The sequence below is a fragment of the Schistocerca gregaria genome, chromosome 1, assembly GCF_023897955.1.
Source record: "Schistocerca gregaria isolate iqSchGreg1 chromosome 1, iqSchGreg1.2, whole genome shotgun sequence".
Lineage (NCBI taxonomy): Eukaryota > Metazoa > Arthropoda > Insecta > Orthoptera > Acrididae > Schistocerca > Schistocerca gregaria.
This window is the reverse complement of record NC_064920.1, coordinates 548485557-548505476: the sequence shown is the minus strand read 5'-3', so window position 1 is coordinate 548505476 and position 19920 is coordinate 548485557.

The following is a 19920-nucleotide window of genomic DNA, read 5'->3' as shown; positions in this document are numbered from 1 at the left end:
TCTTCCCTTACACCGCAGCATCATCAAAAGACAATCGCAAACTGCTCCCCATCCTGTCCGCTAGATCTTTTAGGTATGAAGAAAATAATAACGGTTCTAACACACTTCCCTGAGGCACTCCTGACGATATCATTGTCTCTGATGAACACTTGCCGTTGCGGACGACATACTGAGTTCTGCTACTTAACAATAATCGAGCCACTCACATATCTGCGAACTTATACCGTATACTCGTACCTTCGTTAACACTCTACTGTGGGGAGGGTGTCAAATACTTTTCTGAAATCTACAAATATGGAATCTGGCTGTTGTCTTTCATCTGTAGTTAGCAGTACAATCCATAATTTGCAACTAAAAGGATTTCTCTATATTACTTAACCTGTGCTGAACGAAAATGTTAGGCCTAAAATGAAACTGTGCTTGGCAGTGTTATATTGTCTAACTGCAACTGTTATAAGTTACATCCTGTCAACACTGCTACGTTAAGTATGTTTAACATTTGTTTACTAGCTTATTATAACTTTTTTCCGAACAAGTAAAGAGCTCTCATTAGTAACAAGCAGACCATAATCCCAAAACTGCCTACAGTATTACGTGATTTTTATGTTGTCCTAGAGAAATGAATCCTCTGTCGATGGTGAAACTTCACCAAAACATGTATGGGTGAAAAAGAAGTAATTTGTGTGTGCTGCATGCAGATATATTTTAAAAATCAATTTATTTGACAGTAAGGGAAATTAAGCGTCGTTCAGAGGCATATAGACAATCTATTTCCCACTTGCTCCGCTTGTGAGTTGATTACGAAAGGGAAAGACTGGAACAGTAAAACATTAAAGGCGCTTACGCAGTATGTATGTAGCCGTGTTACGTTGCAACTGACGCCTCATAAAAGATTGGAAAATAAAGAGTTTTGTCCGTTTTCAAGGTTCGTATAATCCTTGAGTAAGAACCTCTGTCTCAATCTAGCACGATTACTGATGGTAATTCGAAGAGCTGAAAAGAGCAGAACAGAGGGAATGAGCTTTAAAAAGAACATTTGTGATAAAAATTTATGAACTGTGCATACAATTTAGGCGATTGTAGACGGGAAGCAGGAAGCTCAGGGGTTAACGTCCCGTCGATGATGGGGTCATAGAGATGGAACATAATCTTGTGTGGAACAGTGATGGGGAGCGAAATCATCCTTGTCCATTTCGAAGAGTGAGCCCGGAATGTGCCTTGAATTATTTAGGCAAGCTACAGAAAACTAAATTAGGATGGACCGACGTGTATCAGAATTCGGCTCCTTTTGAAAGAGAGTTCTCTGTGCACTTATTGCACAGCCTTGGTCGGTACCGACTGTAGAAAAGGCAGGTCAGACTTATATTGCTGAATGGTGCCGCCACGGTAGCTCGGAGGGCTGCTTCGCCTCTGTAATAAAAGAACAATTGAGTAAAGGAATCAACGATTAACTTGAACGGATGTCATGTGGCGTCCGCCTAGACCAAACGCAACGAACTATATCGGAGAAAATGAAAAAAAAGGGTCAGCGTGGCGGATTGCCAATTCTCTGGGTCCGGGTTCGATTCCTGGCTGGGTCGGGGAATTTTCTACGCCCAGGGACTGGGTGTTGTGCTGTTCTCATCATCATCCTATCATCCTCATCGACTGCAGGTGGCGTCAAATAGAAAGACCGACAACCTGGGAAGGGTATGGCCAACGGTTAAATAAAATAAAATTCTTTGTCCATCTCCTCTTTCTTCGCCCTCTCTCTGTCAATCACCTGCTCCCCCTATCTGTCTATGTTCTCCTCCTCCTTATCTCCACCTCCTCCTGCCCCATCTCTCTCCCCCTCTCTCCACCCACTACGTCCTCCTGTCTTCATCTCCCTATCTTCTCCTCCCCCCTCTCTCTCCACCCTCTCCTGCCCCCTCTGCATCCATCGTCTCCTTTCTGTTCTGTATGTCCATTTTCTTCCACTCCTCTGTGTACCTCCTCTCCTCCGACCCCCCCCCCCCCCCTCCTTTCCCTGATCATGAACCTTGTTTACTGTTACTACAAATACTGATTCTGTAGTAGCATTCTAATCAGAAACCAATAAGCCAAAAATACAACTTTCCTGTTTACTATCAACGTTTTTCTGTTGTATGTATATAAACGTTTGCTTCAATAAAGTGTAAAAATTTGAAGCAAATCGCAAAGGTACGTTTTGAGATTTTTGGTAACAATGTTTTCCCTTTATATATTACATAAATATGTTTATATATTATATGTATTAAAATATACATGTGTTAAAGAACTGCGTACCAAAAAACACATCTGTATTAGAATTCAACGTTGCATCTAAATTTTAGAGCAATGGGTCAAGAACTTTCGGGGATAAACAATTTTGAACAAACCTACATTTACATTTTATAACGTTTCCCATTTTGTGACATATATATATTACATATATACCAAATGGCGTTCCAGTATTAGACTTAAGTATTAGATTGCAACGTTTTGTCAAATTTTCAAAGTAATCAATGAAGAACTTTCGGAGATACGAGATTTTGAAGAAACGAACATTGGCGTTTGTACTTATCTGGAAAATGTAGATGTTCCTAACCTCATATTCCTGGAAGTTTTTGACCGATTGTCTTGAAATTTTGCCACAACGTTCCAGTTTACATAAATTTATTAATAGGGAAACGTTGATGCAAAAATTTTAAATAATTTACATATACATATATGATACATTATACATTAAATAATTATGTACTGTACATAAAAACGCACCCGTATTAGAATTCAACCTTGTGTCAAAATTTCAAACCATTGGTCAAGAAATTTCGCAGTTCCACGCTTTTGAGCAAATGAACATTTACTTTTTTATTTATATAGATTAACTATAAATGCTGCATACAAATGCAATTACTTTGTGATTAATAACTGTAAAATCAATTAACTCACAAAAGTGGCACCTTAAACATATTTATCACAACACATGGCCATTGCAATTGGGAAGATGGTTGCTTAAATCCCTATCTGAGAAACAACCTTTAGGTTTTCTGTTGTTTCCCTAAGTTTGTTAAGGCAAATGCCGAGATAGTTCCCTTCAAAAGGATGTTGTAGATTTCCTTACCAAGCTTTCTCCAATTTTGCTTGTGCTCCATCTGTGACGACTTCGAACCCCTGCTTTTGTCCAGCCATTCTTCTCAAATGATAAAAACAGAAACACAGTGTTTAATGCACCTCCTCACCATTGTCAGCGTCTTACACCATCGCTTCGTATTTCGCTGCCCAAAACTGTTAAATTGTGTGTGGACAATAAGCTAGAAGATTTTGTTAACGGACTGAAGACTTATTCGTCTCTCTGTGGACAAATCAAATGGAATATTTTGCTTTACTAGACTTCGATCAGATAATGATGTCTGGTGCCTAAGCGCCTCAGCGGAGCTTAAATCTACTGATTTCAGCAATTTGCGTGTTTTGTTTTTAGAGTACTGCCGCTAATGGAAGACTAAAATTTACTGATCAATTGCTTCTTATGGGCTACCTTTGTTTTTTCTCAGTAGTGGTGCCGTTTCAGATACAGATTTGAGGGTAACAAAATGGGAAGGTCTGCTTGTAAAAACACCATCAGTGCGAATACCGTCGCCAACGCCGGCAACAGAGGATGAGTAAATAAGGATGGCACCTATAAAGAGAGGACAGAATGATCGCAGGCGAAGTGGCGCAGTCACAGACGTGGGTGGACTTTCGCGCCTTTGCACACCGCAGCAGAGAAACTGGCTCTGCACACACTATGACGTCACGTCGCCGTGACGGATGTTGTCTTTCTTGTCTATCTCGTAAACGTTTCGCTGAAGCTCCCTGTGTGTTAATTTTAACTAGTCGTTACTTCCTCCTTGACAGACAACACTAAACAGCCCTGTTGGAGATAGGTGATTTCGAATACCGAAGAGGTGAAAAATATTTTTGGCCTGAATTTGACTGCGTCGAAAGGAGGTGTCCCTTCCTTTATCACCACATTGTGAGTCAGTGCCGTTAGGTAACATCTAAGCCGCTTTGCAGTGGCTGTGTAAGGCACTGCTCAGCTGATCATTGAATCAGATGGCGACAGAGAGCCTGACGGCCTTCTCATTATCATCTTTTAGTGTTTTGATTCTCTAACAGCAGCCACGTTTTCATGAAAAATTATGGAACTGGGTTGCGTCTATTTACGGAAAGCACAAAATACTTGGTGAGTCACTTTTACTGACCATATATGCTAGCCCATATTTGCCATAATCAATGTTGAGGTATCATAAGACGAATTTTTTGATTTGCAAAAACAGGTAGAACCCAATCCCATAGTTTAGTATCAGTGTAATTTATTGGCGCCAAAGGCCTTACCGCAGTGGTAACACCGGTTCCTGTCAAATCACCGACGTTAAGCGCTGTCGGGCTGGGCCAGCACTTGGGTCAGGTCTGCCGAGCGCTGTTGGCAAGCCAAATTGAGGAGCTACTTTATTGAGCACTAGCGGCTCCGGTCTCGGAAACTGACATAGGGTCAGGAGAGCGGTGTGCTGACCAAATGCCCCTCCATATCCGCATCCGGCGACGCCTGTGGGCTAAGGATGACACGGCTGCCTGTCGGTAGCTTTGGACCTTCATGGCCTGTTCGGGCGGAGGGAGAGAGGCGCCCGCCTCCACCATCAGTGTCACGAACATATTGCGTGCAGTAGCTCACAACAGGCATGTACTCAAGGCATATCATACAAACCTCTCTAGAACAGATAACGTTGCGACCTATAGGAAATAAACTAATTTATTATTCGGTTTACTGTTAATGAAAGTTACATTGTTTGAAACGTGTACGTACGTCGGAGACGTTCCTTGCTCATGGTAAGAAACTGTGTAAATATTGGCAAGCATCTCGAAAATTCGATGGCATAGATCATTGCTGTCCGCAGCTCGTGCTCGCGCCGCGCGCCCGGGTTCCCGGGTTCGATTCCCGGCGGGGTCAGGGATTTTCTCTGCCTCGTGATGACTGGGTGTTGTGTGATGTCCTTAGGTTAGTTCGTTTTAAGTAGTCCTAAGTTCTAGGGGACTGATGACCATAGATGGTAAGTGCCATAGTGCTCAGAGGCACTTGAACCATTTGAACCAGATCATTGTTTCCCCGGTCGTTTATACCAGTGTATTTGGAAAACCCCAGAACATCATATTCTACTCAATGTACCACGGCATAACTTCATCAGCCTGCTATTCCCAGAATCCTAAATCCGTCCTGACATCGGCCACCTGTATCAAATGAGAGTCGACCCTCTGCAGGGAGATCACTAGAGCGCTTCGAAGGGCCGTACACCGCAGAAAAAATGAGAGGAGTAGGAATCTGATAGGAAAGGACTCATACACTCGGGGTTTGACAGGGCACTGAAAGATTTCTAACTAAACAAAAGAACAGTAACGGACGATATAACTTCAGAGTTACTGACATCTCTGGGAGCTACACGAACTGCAGATTTGTGGAGCCAGAGTTGAAAATATATCAAACAGATTTACGATAAGCTTTTAAGAGAAGCAATACACTGTAATAGCATCAAAGAGGGCGCGAGGAAATAATTTCGAAAACTGTCGGAGGATCATTGTGAGATGTCATCCTTCCAAACTGCTGAGTAGAAGTATACACAGAAGGGAAGTGGAAGCGGTACTAAACGATGAACAGTTTGGTATCAGAAGAGGAAAACATATAATACAGCAAATTGCGACTTCGTGCTCAGTAAAGGAATGAAGATAAAGATAAATATATCTTCTTAGCATCTTGCTGACTTAGCGATAAGTTTGAACAGTCTTCCTCTTCTTCTTCTGTCGAGTACGGTTGCCCCTGTTTGTCCCATTCCACGGACGTACCGGACCTCCTGCTGCCCCATTTCTTGAATGGTCTTCCAGGTAGTCGTTCCCCTTGCTGTGATCCATGTTTACAAATTTTACTGTCTTGTGGCGTGATTCTTCCAGTTTCTTTTTCTTTTCTTCATCCATTTATTTATATCTTGATTCCACGCGGTTCCCTTATCGCTGTATTTATTCTTTTATCCTACATAGTTTCGCCTTGGATTTGTCTTAGTACCTCCATTTCCACTGACGTTAACTTTTGTTTCATCATAGTCGTTTCAGCGCTAGTTTCTGCTGCATATCACTTAACGAGCGCACCATTTTTTACGTATTTTTATTTTCTTTTCAGCTGTCATAAATTTGTTTCTCCATACTGTATTTTGCAAGCATCCGGCTAACCTTACTGCCTTTGTCAACTGATTTTTCAGATCTATTGTTAAATCTTTATAGCTGGTGATAATAGTCCCTAGATAATTAACGCTCATCGCTTCTTCAAATGACACATCATCTACCTCAAAATTTACACTATACAGCCGTTTTTTTTTGTATTACCACACTTTTAGTTTTTTATACGAGATTCCCATGTTATATTTGTAACGCCGGAAATGCTTATCCTCCTATTTCCATCTATTGTGCTATAATTTTTTTTCCTTTATTTGTTACCTGAACATATGACATTTCTGTGTCTTTATATACTGTAATTGTTTTACTATTTGTAGATATATATTTATGCATTTGTGTTGATGTATAATTGGTTTGTTTTGTAAATATTATTTGTATTTTACCCTGGGTCTTGCCTAGCGAAAACTATGCTATCGAACGAATACATCGATAGGTCGTGTGGAGAACCAAAGTGTTCAGGATCTTTGGTAGTGTTAACTCTGCCGCGTGGGGCGCGGGCAGAGCAGAGAGAGACTGGCTGCAGTAGTGCAGTGGAGGGGGTGTGTTGTGTGACGCTCCCGCGAGTGGCCGCCCTTTCGGGCCTTCACTCGACTTGCTATGATAGTTTCTCACACGGTGTCGCGGACGGGAAGCGTTAGCTGGCGCACATCAAGAGCCCGTTTCGCCTGGTGACCGTGTCGAGAAGAAGGCGCGCCAACATCCAGCTTCTGCAACTGCGACGGCCGACAATGGGTGACTGTCGCCACCTCCTCGATCGACGGCTCCAAACCTTCAATCAACCAGCAAGGGAAGACTGGAAGCACGTAAAGTTTTACAACTGTATGGCAGACCTCAGCTTTTTAAAACTGTTCAAATCACAAAATTACAGCAACATAGCATGAACCTTTGTTGCTCATTGTCCCAATTGCATTACCAAGCAGGGTCCCTTCCTTTTCCGGAATGAACCTGAGTGTCGCTGAAATTCAAACGCCAGCATTAAAGTAATATCATTCCATGTTACTGCTTTAAGTTCGAAGTTCAGTTAAAGTATTCGTAGCTGGCTACAATATTTAAATTACACAAGCACAAATTAAGAGTGTGAGTTTTATTACCATATTTAGTGTACCTGTGACTGCAGCTCACAATCATTTAATTCAAGTTCAAAGTTAAATCTCTTATTTCTAAATTGCGTACATTCAAGTAGCTTTTGAAATGATTGTTGAGGTAGCCCAAGACTAAGCGTATTTTACTGAATTTCGATGTGCTTCAGAAACAAAGCTCACTATTAATTTCAGTCACTAAATTAACTTTCAATTTTCTGGTTTTATTATTTCTTTTGCTAAATTAAGTCAGAGTGTAGCGAAATTTTTTACTTCTGACAAACTTTCAGTTTTCACACTACACGTGTCAACCTTCAGTTGACCATCTTTGAGTTCTCGTACCCACTTAAGCACTTTGCTTTCACTCATAACAGTATCACTGTACACTTCGCAAATGTGTCGATGAATTTCTGCAGCAGACAGGTTCCTTGCTGAGAAAAACCGTATCACTTAGCGAACCTCAGACGCGGCGGGCGAGTTGATACTCTTAAACATTTTGAAAGCACAGAACAGAACCGTACAGGTTAGCTACAGAGCTGAAACTGATCGCAGTTGTTCCCGAGGCATGCCGCCACACGACGCACGCGCTCTTTTGGGTATGCGTGCGAACTACAAGTGTCTACAACAAAACAGATCTTACTCAAAACACACGCCTCGTAGTTCGGTTTTCTTCCAAGCTGCTGGAAAGTAGCTTAGTTGTAAGCATCTGTTTATGTTTCAAGTGAGGAGTACCAATGGTTTCCTTGGAAGGTTTTTGAGATGCATATGAGTAACTTTATCCAGGCCCGGTGCTGTTCTTTTTTGATTTAGGTGGGTGTGCAAATTTCTGGAGTTATGTTTGGTGTTGTATTTCTGAGTGCTTCGGTTTTGTGCAGTATCCTGTCATCCCTTTGCTAGTCGTCTCGGCTGCAGACCTCAAATTGAGTGACGAAGTTTTGCTCCTCCGAAATATCCGCGAGTGCCCTTTTCACTGTCCACTGACCTTTCAAGTTTTGGACTGGTCTCCTCTCGTCTTGCGATTGGAGCTTGAAGGATTCCATTCTGTCGTCACTAGTTTCTGTTTTCCATTCTATAAGGTGTTGTTGTAACTCCCTTGTCAAATTGTTCTTTTCTGTGTGGTCCCTTGGGTCGTGGGTGCGTTGGTATCGTTTTCACGCTTTATTCTTGAGGTATCACTTATATAAGGGAAGCTCCATCCACCATCTCCAGCATTGCACCATTGCCAGCCAAAGGCTCTAAACTCGTTAAATAAAGTCTAAATACAGTTATTTGTGTACAATATTTGCGTCCAGACCATAGGTATATGGAAAATACAAATAAACTTTACCAAATCATTATATAAAACTTAAACTTGAGTAAAAAGAAAGAAAATAATCTATTAACGTATAAGAATACCCATGGTGACGTCTATGGGATCCTGTGTATAACAATCATGAGACAAATATTTTTAGGAGTGACGCCATCAGATATCATGGTAACGTTCTGAAGGATCATGTATTACGACTACACATCAATGATAGATGAGTATTGGCTTAGAATCTTTGGCTCATCAGTAATCAAGGTACCATCATCAATATCGATATGTTACTACTACCTATCAGAGCAGGAAATAGTTACATTCGTTGAAAATTGTTTCTGTCACAATTGTATTCAAAATTAACGTGGCCTTTAAGTACTAAAAGAAGTTACAAGCAGGCAATATTAAGCTATTAAACATTAGTGCCATTCTACAGGGACAAACGGGTAGCATATATCAGGTATAGGTGGTGAGAAATGTTATTACTTAACTTACTACGAATTAGGGTTCCCACTCCTACATGTGCTTGTAGATGTTCATCAACATCACAGTAGAGAAGTGTGTAACTTCCTCTTGCGACTGAACCTTCCCCTTTTCTCTTTACGTAAGTCACTGCAGATATGCACTTTAGTTTCCATAGTAATGTCCAGCTCTTTATTCTTCCATGATGCTATATTCCATGTGGCATCTCTTCAGTGCATTGTTTACCCATTCTTTATCGTTTTCTGTGGCATGGTAGCAGTGTTTTATCCGTCCTGTTCCAAGGCTTATTGGTATTGCTGCGAGCAGTCTCGAATTTCTTTTCTCCGAATAGTGAAAGGTGGAATAAGATGTTCACAAACCCGAAATGAGCAAGGTTAAAGCACAGAGGCAGATGTGAAGTGTAAAACATCTACAAAAAACAAGTGGCAATAATACTACAAATGGGAAAGCTATCAGACAAGGTCGTATTAAGAATGTTCAAATGGTTCAAATGTCTCTGAGCACTATGGGACTCAACTGCTGAGGTCATAAGTCCCCTAGAACTTAGAACTACTTAAACCTAACTAACCTAAGGACATCACACACATCCATGCCCGAGGCAGGATTCGAACCTGCGACCGTAGCAGTCTTGCGGCTCCGGACTGAGCGCCTAGAACCGCTCGACCACCGCGGCGGGCGTTAAGAATGTTGTAAAACAGAGTTGCAGTTTTTCAGTGTTGTTGGTTAGCGTTAATGAGTCGAAGAAGCAATGAAGTAGTTGAGCGAAAATTTCAGAAGAGAAACACAAATTCTGGGAAACAGATGCCAATGCTCTCTCTTCACAAATGACGACAAAACTCATGAGACGAAAATAAGAGAGTCTCACAATCACAAGAGCAATTGAATGAGCCAACATACTGGGTGTCCATAATTAAAGTTTTATCCATAAAACGCTGTAGAAAGAGAAAGTTTAATACTAGAGTGGCTGTGTACCATTCCTTTGACTGGTCTCTATTGGTTGTCCCATTCGTCTGAGCTGTGCAGATTTCTGTTATCACCTACTTGTAGACCCATGCCTCTGTGAGTGATAAAGATATTGTATGGAGCGGAGCAGTGTAGAGTAGGCTGATCGATAGATAACATTGCTAGTTTTCGGTAGCGTTAGTCACGTCAAGGTATAAAAAGTATGGATCGGAGACTATGCGCAGCTGGCCATCAGTGCGCATAGTATAGGGTATTTTAAAATGAATATACGGGTTTTAAGGCTTTATAGCATTTATTACAGCCCGTTTACAATTATAAATAATACATAAAATGAAAGAGCATCGTAAACAGTTTTTCTTACAAGTGTTCAATGTGAGCACCTTTCGCTACATATCGAGTCGACACGCAAGTTCTACCAAAACCTTGGACACTGTGTGAGGAGTAATTGTTACAACAATGCTGTTTGTAAAGTCGGGTAGACCAGTTGGTAGTGGAGGCACACACACTCGACCCTTCGTGAAGCGTCAAAGGTAAAAATCGTATGGCGGCAGGTTGTGCGTGAACGTGGAAGTCATAAAAACAAGCTCTGTCATCCGGCCAGCGGTCGGATTCAGCATCGTTTGACCAGTAGCGTACTGAGTCGTGCTAGTGAGGCGGCACACCATCTTACTGACAAATAAAGTTCTGTGGTTCGGCTTCTTCCAGTTGTGGAAAGGGCCACAGTTCTAGGGTAGCAAGATAAGAAACATCAGTTACATTTACTTCAGCGAAAAAAAGGCCCATGAACTTTTCGCCAGGATACGGCACAAGAAAAACGCTCAATTAAAGGCAGTCTCTTTGCAACTGTACGATCTCGCGAGATTTGCTGACTCCCAGATATGCGCATTACGTGTGTTCACATTTGCACCTAGGTGTAATGTCAGTTCATGACTGTAGATGACATGATTCAGAAAATCTTCATTGTCAGGCAGCAATATTTTCTTTGGAAAGTTAGCACGTAAACTGTAGTCTGTAGGCTTCATATCTTGTAACAACTGCAGATTATAAGACGTTGTTGTAAGCGTCTTCTTTAAAGTTTCCACACAGATGTCCATGGCATTGCTAATCCACGACCAGCCTCCCAAACTGATTTCTTGGGCATACGTGTTAAAGACCTACACTTGTTCCATACGTTCTCCAGTCACTCTTGGTCATACATACTCTTTCCTTTGCGCATAGGTATTATTTATAACTGTAATTTGAATGTAATAAATGCAACAAAGCCTTAAGACAAGTTTATTCATTTTGAAACACCCTGTACAATGACTTAAACATATTCTTCTACACATTCACAAGTTATAGCACTTTACTAGCACATGTCGGTCGCGATAAGTCTGAAGAAATCATCCCTGAATTCAGGCAGCTGTATTAAACGAACTATGCGGAAGAGAAAGCAGTAGTATGCAGGCAGAGCGAGATCGTGAGATAGAGAAATGATGAGAGCAGCAACAGCAGCGTAACACACTAGTTATCAATAGTAAAATACAAATAGTTAAACTTACGTGCGGCAACTGTGCACAAAACCCGGCTCCATTAAATGCGTGCACATGTTGCATGCTAACCTGAATATTTCGGCTGTTCGCTGGTCAGTCTGAGCCTGTTAATTAGACAGTCAAGCATATACGATCCGTCTCAAAATAAGCTGCGCAAAATGTACTGGCCAAATATTTAAATAACGTAGAAGAATTTGGCTATCGGTGTTAACTGTTTCATACTGTGTATGCCCTGAGACGAAGAGCACTGAATTTGTAACCGAACTTAAGTAGTGAATATTTTATAAAAAACGTTCGTAATGTTAACTGAAAATGGTTTAAGTTCCCAGGAATGACCACAATTTTTGCCATGAGACTTGATACAAAGGAATTACTTAATGTAATATTATTTTTCCTTCGATTTCGGCCGCTTTTTGACTATGTGAAACAATTTCCTCGTGAATTTGTCTTCCTTCCTGATTTTCGGCCTTTCATTCCTTTATGTGTTCTTTTCTACTTTCACCTGTCCATACAGTGACGTGCCTTCTGCCACATTCTTGAAAACGTCCGAACTTCTTATTCTCATTTCGAAAAGTTGGCTGTCTTGTATTTCTGATTTTGTAAAACTGATTTCTAATGCCCTTCTGCACTTGCCTGAACCGACCGATTTGCGTTTTGGGATTTTTCTCAAAATGATCAAATTTCTATTTAGTCAATCTTTCTGGGTTTATTCATACCAAATGTCCATAGAGAGAAATTCTCCTTTTCCTAACAGCATGAAACAGTTTTTCAGTTTGGTTGTAGATTTCTTCATTATTTCTTCCTTGAGTGGACCCTATCCAAAACAAATCTATTAGTAAGCAAGCACAGATAGAATAACTTCACCCTCAAAATGATTAATTCTAAATGTATTGCTTTTCAGAAAATATACGTGGTTCAGTTTTCATGGACTGTAATTCACTTAACTTTGTAACTGTACTGGCTTGCCTGTTATTCAAATCATAGTATAATTGTAAAAGTTATTATTAAATGTTTCATTTTACTAAGCAGATTAGTCCACTCTTATATCTTAATAAATAACTAAAATAAGATCCCTCACCAAAATTTCTTTCATTTGTAGGAGAACTCATTGCTTAAATTTAAATGTGTGTTAAAGCAATTGTAATTAAAATGATTGAATTATGGCACAGGACCCAAGTCTTGTATATATGTCACAGATCCTCTGTTATAAATCTTCTGTTCTTGTCATCAAAACAACAGCATTTAGTAACTTACACGATGTCCCACATCATGACAATCTTTAATACAATACCACTTACACTTAGTTAATTATCAATGACTATTTCTTTGTGAACTGTAGTTCTCTTCGATAAACATATCAGAACTGATCCTAGAACAAGAACACATAAAACATTAGTCAGGAATATTATCACATACTCATGTGGTTCAGAAGTTTAGACAATAAAACTGTAACTACATCAAATTCACTAGAAGCAGGGGTGGAATTCTGGAGATTCAGACATTCACATCAAGAAAAAATTGCAATTGAAGTAATCAAGACTGAATGAATGTCGAAAATTCAATTATAGATTTTATCCTATAAATAACTACATTGGTGTGGGATGTCAAAACGCTAAACTAAGACAGGCTTACAAAATGTGTACTCAAAGAGGTGTATAATCAACATAGAGCATTCTGGATGGTAGCAACAAACGATATTGGCACCATGTTCTGTAACCTCAAGAACACCGAACATTGTAGTTGGACAGATGCAACAGCTACTAGAAAATAAAATGTTTTGATATCGAAATATAATTTAAAAGTACTTTTGTTTATAATAAATGATGCATACTTAAGGATAGAAGTGTATTAATCTTAGTAGTAAAACAGTTGGGATGTCATACTTTAGCTAAGTATCAGCAAGTTTGCTCCTGTTACATTTCTTAAACTGTACTGCCATATTTACCAAATTTCAATATTCCTTTTTCTGGACCTTCACGGTCATCTGAAACGTCAGGCACATGACTCTATTAAGGCAAACCTATCTACTGCATTTAGTGCATGTCAGTGTATAGACAGTACATCTGTTTGTTCATACTAAAATAATGTTAGATGTTAAGTACAATAGGCATGTGGGCTCTGTATACCTATAAAATTAAGTAATCTAGTCTTTATTTTTTTCTAAAGAATTCATTTTAAAAACAAAAAGCTAACACAACAATGTAATCAATATATCTAGAACACGTGGCAGCCTACCAAATACAATTATAATTGCTCTTTCCATATGCAGGGATCTGGTAACTGTTCTTTTCCGAGAAACAAAAATCCTATGACATGAAACATGACAATCGTGACTTCCGTTAGAGATACTGAAAGCCACAAAAGGAACAGAACGCTAGAACAAAAACAAAAAAAAAATTCCAGCCCACATATTTGGAATCTTTCTCAAAAGAAACGATTCACGTCGTTTGCTTTCTTTATATATGCCACTGACCTGTATTAATTTGTATCTGATAAACACGTATGACAGAACTTCTTAGCATGAAAGACGCGAAGTGTCTTTCAAGTCAAAGGCGTAGTAACTGTAAGTAAAAGCTATAAAGAAATTCGGTATTATCTATAAGATAAGATACAGCGGTAATTACAGAAATGAGCGCGTTTACATTAAAGTAATCAGAATAATGCAGCAGCTCACATATTGCAAATAGCACACTTGAGATACTACAGTGTACGAAACACTCTTTTCATAATGGGAATTATTTCCAGAAACACTTCTTGATGACAAATATATAAACATAGCGACTGACAGCAGCAAATATTGCATCATAACAAACAAACCCATACGATTTTATGATAACAGGTGATCAGTATCAATCAACATGATGCTGCAAAACATGGCGACTAAGTTTCCAATTTGCTTCAAATATTGCTGCACTTTGGCAAGGTTACGTTGTTTATACAGGTCTCCGTGTGCCATGGGCATGGAGGTAAAAATACGGGGAGATGGCGCTACAGACTAAATCTGTGCACTGCTTTGAAGTCGGCATCGCCATTTCAGCTGCATTGAAAAATCACTAGACTATTGTTTTCATGGAAATTGTTTATGTTTGTTTTTTGTTCCTAATTTATGTCATATGCCATAGAGTAAAAATATTTCTGGAGTGACCATTGTGTTCTGCACATGTTGCCAACATAAGGCTGGAACTGTCACGTGATCTCGGAACGATGTTGTTTGCGTATGGCCATTTCACATTGATCGTCACGTCACGTCAATTCATGTCATGTCAAAATAATTCACAATGCATTCCATATGGCGGCATTCCCACAGGGCATCGATGGACCGTCACTTCGCATCACGATACATCGAGATTTCGTGGGGGGGGGGGGGAGTTTTGACGGTAATGTCGTCTGCTAACAACGTAAGTTAACCTATTTTCGCTGTGGTCACTCATGTTATAGTAGCGGATTTCGTGCTTTGTATCTCCTTAAACGTCACTTCAATATTACACCTCGTTTTCGTGGCAAATTACAAATTTTCCGTCACGATTTGGATATGTTCTCCGTTCAGTGTTCTGACACAAACGAAGTCAGATATCCGAAAGTGAAAAGATATTTAGGTTTTACAATAACTGAGCTGACACCCACAGACTGTATAAACAAGAACGCAATTTAACGAAGCAGTTGCCGTTAAGTAAGGCTTTTAAGTGGAAGGGTGAGCTTTGATGAAGGAGAAATACAGCCGTTATGACGTAGTTAGTTCCATAAGAAAAAAAAACATAATAGATAAGGTATGAAACCTCCATTCATATCGTTAGAGCTATTACTTGAAGTGTGTATGTACAAAATTTCTTTAGCAAATATTTGTTGATGTTTTGAAATATTCGTCCACTTCTCAGCAGTTTCACAAACAGTATCACATACGTTATGAAGTGTTTTTTTTTTGCCCATTAATAAACATTGTCCTTGTTAGTTCCTCAGTCCCGATGCTATACCCTGACTTTTGTATCAAGAGTGGCGATTCACAGCCCCACTTTCGCTGTTCTTTAGTGAGCTAAGCGAATTGATGTGATGTGACATGATGTGGCAGACAGTGTAAGTGCACACTGACATGATGGCCATTTATTTTTTTCTTCAAAGCTAAGAGCCCTCATTATTCCAGGTGTCAAGTGCAAATTGTTATGGTGTCTGCAGAACTTCAATACCAAATCCCGAGCACCTACAAAGGGAATCTTTCTGAACTAGCGATGTAATGATATTCATAATTTATGGAATGCATTACGAACACATCTACGCTGTCCCAAGATCATGTGATCACAGTGCAATGTATGTTGAAAGCACTAAATTCAGTCTATCTGAATGCTCACTCCAGAGGCATTTCTACTCTATGGAGAGTGTGCATGGCAGTTGCTTTAAGTAGTAAATATTACAGTTCTTACGTTAATAACACAGTGCCAGAACGGTATTTTTAAACTTTATTCTGGTCTTAAATCCGTACTTGATCCACAAATAGAAGGCATCGTAAATGTAAATTTCTTTTGTTTATACATTTCAGATAACTGAGAAGAGAAGTATGTGGTGTGAAAAGGATGCTTCGTTACTCATTTAAATCCTCTTCCACTGTATTTGCGTCTATATCTGGTAATGCTAGTACTCCGAAAACAGTACTTTTGCTTACTGGTACAGATATTTGTTACATTTTCAACTTTCAAATCAAATACACAGCATCTTTAATTTCATGTTTTCAATAAATTTACGTTTTTTTTTTGTTAGCCCATAAATGTGTGCAATGAGGAAAGAAGTAAGCAAAGTATGCTATTATGATCTGTGGATACTAACAAAGCTAAAGATTCTTGATATGTCGATAGAGCAGAACTACATAGAGGTATACCTCCATGCAGAACTCAGTTTTTGTTTTATTACAGTGCCAGTGCGTCAGTGTCATTGCAGTTTAAACATCTTCTCTATCTGAAATCTTGTCTATGAAGTCTCATTCAGTGTATGACCAATAACAGCAAAATAAGATAAATCCATTTTTGAAAGACTGTTCCAGCAATTTGCAGTGCAACATTTGTCACCAAGAGGTAGTTCTGACGTTATTAATGACTATTTATACCGGTATCTCCAATATTAGCTACTGCAAAAGAGCGCATTGTGAATGAAGTTATGGTCTCAATAATCTATACCCTGTACAATGGATATTTTGCTTCATCAAGTATGTACCATAATTCATATTTTTAGTAATGATAACGTAACCCCTGTAACATTTCTGTGATTCTTAAATGGGTATTTCACACATATTTTAATAAAGTCTTCTAGAACTTTATAATGTTTGGAGCCACTAAGAATCATCTATTGCAGCTGTCATGTGGTTCATTTTACTCCCATTCATTATTTTAATAAAGATTTTATAATACACTCCTGGAAATTGAAATAAGAACACCGTGAATTCATTGTCCCAGGAAGGGGAAACTTTATTGACACATTCCTGGGGTCAGATACATCACATGATCACACTGACAGAACCACAGGCACATAGACACAGGCAACAGAGCATGCACAATGTCGGCACTAGTACAGTGTATATCCACCTTTCGCAGCAATGCAGGCTGCTATTCTCCCATGGAGACGATCGTAGAGATGCTGGATGTAGTCCTGTGGAACGGCTTGCCATGCCATTTCCACCTGGCGCCTCAGTTGGACCAGCGTTCGTGCTGGACGTGCAGACCGCGTGAGACGACGCTTCATCCAGTCCCAAACATGCTCAATGGGGGACAGATCCGGAGATCTTGCTGGCCAGGGTAGTTGACTTACACCTTCTAGAGCACGTTGGGTGGCACGGGATACATGCGGACGTGCATTGTCCTGTTGGAACAGCAAGTTCCCTTGCCGGTCTAGGAATGGTAGAACAATGGGTTCGATGACGGTTTGGATGTACCATGCACTATTCAGTATCCCCTCGACGATCGCCAGAGGTGTACGGCCAGTGTAGGAGATCGCTCCCCACATCATGATGCCGGGTGTTGACCCTGTGTGCCTCGGTCGTATGCAGTCCTGATTGTGGCGCTCACCTGCACGGCGCCAAACACGCATACGACCATCATTGGCACCAAGGCAGAAGCGACTCTCATGGCTGAAGACGACACGTCTCCATTCGTCCCTCCATTCACGCTTGTCGCGACACCACTGGAGGTGGGCTGCACGATGTTGGGGCGTGAGCGGAAGACGGCCTAACGGTGTGCGGGACCGTAGCCCAGCTTCATGGAGACGGTTGCGAATGGTCCTCGCCGGTACCTCAGGAGCAACAGTGTCCCTAATTTGCTGGGAAGTGGCGGTGCGGTCCCCTACGGCACTGTGTAGGATCCTACGGTCTTGGCGGGCATCCATGCGTCGCTGCGGTCCGGTCCCAGGTCGACGGGCACGTGCACCTTCCGCCGACCACTGTCGACAACATCGATGTACTGTGGAGACCTCACGCCCCACGTGTTGAGCAATTCGGCGGTACGTCCACCCGGCCTCCCGCATGCCCACTATACGCCCTCGCTCAAAGTCCGTCAACTGGCTGACACTGACGGCGGCGGTGCACAAATGCTGCGCAGCTAGCGCCATTCGACGGCCAATACCGCGGTTCCTGGTGTGTCCGCTGTGCCGTGCGTGTGATCATTGCTTGTACAGCCCTCTCTCAGTGTCAGGAGCAAGTATGGTGGGTCTGACACACCGGTGTCAATGTGTTCTTTTTTCCATTTCCAGGAGTGTATCAAGTAATTTCAAACTTGGTTTTACACTAAATTGTTTGTATTTTAACAGTAGCCTGTTTGCTACATTTTCCAGAATATTTCTTGGCAGGCTCTCTCTGTTTACGTTTTTCAGGAATAACCTATCTGATTTGACTTTTGTATTTCATTTTGAGGTTTTCAAAGTGCAGAAGCCTACATAAGCTTTGTGATAAACCAATAATAATACTAGGATGTCATGCAACTACTGCTTTAATTTATTCAGTCATCCATCATACAGGAGATCAAATTTAGTACTATGTCCTTGTCAGGTACAGTCATGAACATGAGTGTGCATATTATTATGTATATATGAAGGATACATGGAAAAAACAATCAATGTCCACCAAAATTTAATATTTAGTTCATAATTCCTTCTTATAGAGGAATGATGGTACTTTAATGTGGCAAGGTTTGTTTTTTGTAAGAATGACGGAGGTTAAGGCTTTGATGTACTACTGGAGAAAAACTATCGAGGCCTACTTGGTGCTGAGAAAGTATGCTGAAGAACCATTTCCTACTTAGACCTTTCTTTCTTTTCCTTTTATGTTTCATCTAATTATGTTTAACTTTATGTTACTGGCTTTCCAACAATACATGCCAGTCAGTCACACATGCAAACAGAGTTCGAATTATTGCATTGTTTACTAATAAAGCAAATACCAATATCCAGAATAGGCTCGAAAAGGAGTTTTTCCCAGTAAGTTGAGCAGAAATGGTCATGTGTCACTATTACCAAGATGGTGGATAAAGTTGTTTTTAAATGAAGTGAAGGTATTAGAAATGTCAGCCAATGTAGACACACATTCCAGTCCTGCACAGAACACAAGTACAAGGGGAAGAAAATTGTTGGGGCGTATTTCTGATTCTTGAAAAAGATTATGGGCCATGAGTCATGTTACACGTGACGACTGTAAGTGTTTACGACTGACATGTTTTCAAAATGCTCCGTTTATAGAAAGGAATAGATTAATGAAGGAACTCAATTAAATGGCTTCCTATGATACACCAAAGTTACATGACTGAATTTCTACATCTATATTCTGCAAACCAGCGTGAGGTGCACGGCAGAGGCTATGTCTCATTGCACCAGTTATTAGAGGTTCTTCTCATTCTATTCACATATGGAGCGCTGGAAGAATGATGTTTGACTGCTTCTGTGAGAGCAGTAATTATTCTAATCTTGTCTTCATGACAACTATGGTAACGATCATAGGGCGTTGTAGTACATTCCTAGACGCATTACTTAAAGCTAGTTCTTGAAACTTAGTTAATATGCTTTCCCAGAATAGTTCACGTCTATCTTCAAGAATTTCCAATTCAATTCTTTCAGTACCTTTGTGACACTCTCCCATGGATCAAACAAACCTGTGACCATTTGTGCTGCCCTTCTCTTTGTATGTTCAATAACCTCTGTTAGTACTTGGGTCCCACACACTTAAGCAACATTCTAGAACCAGTCGATGAATGATTGGTAAGCAATCTCCTTTGTACACTGATTCACTTCCACAGTATTCTACCAATATACTGAAGTCTACCACCCGATTTATCCACAACTGAGCCTAAGTGATTAATCC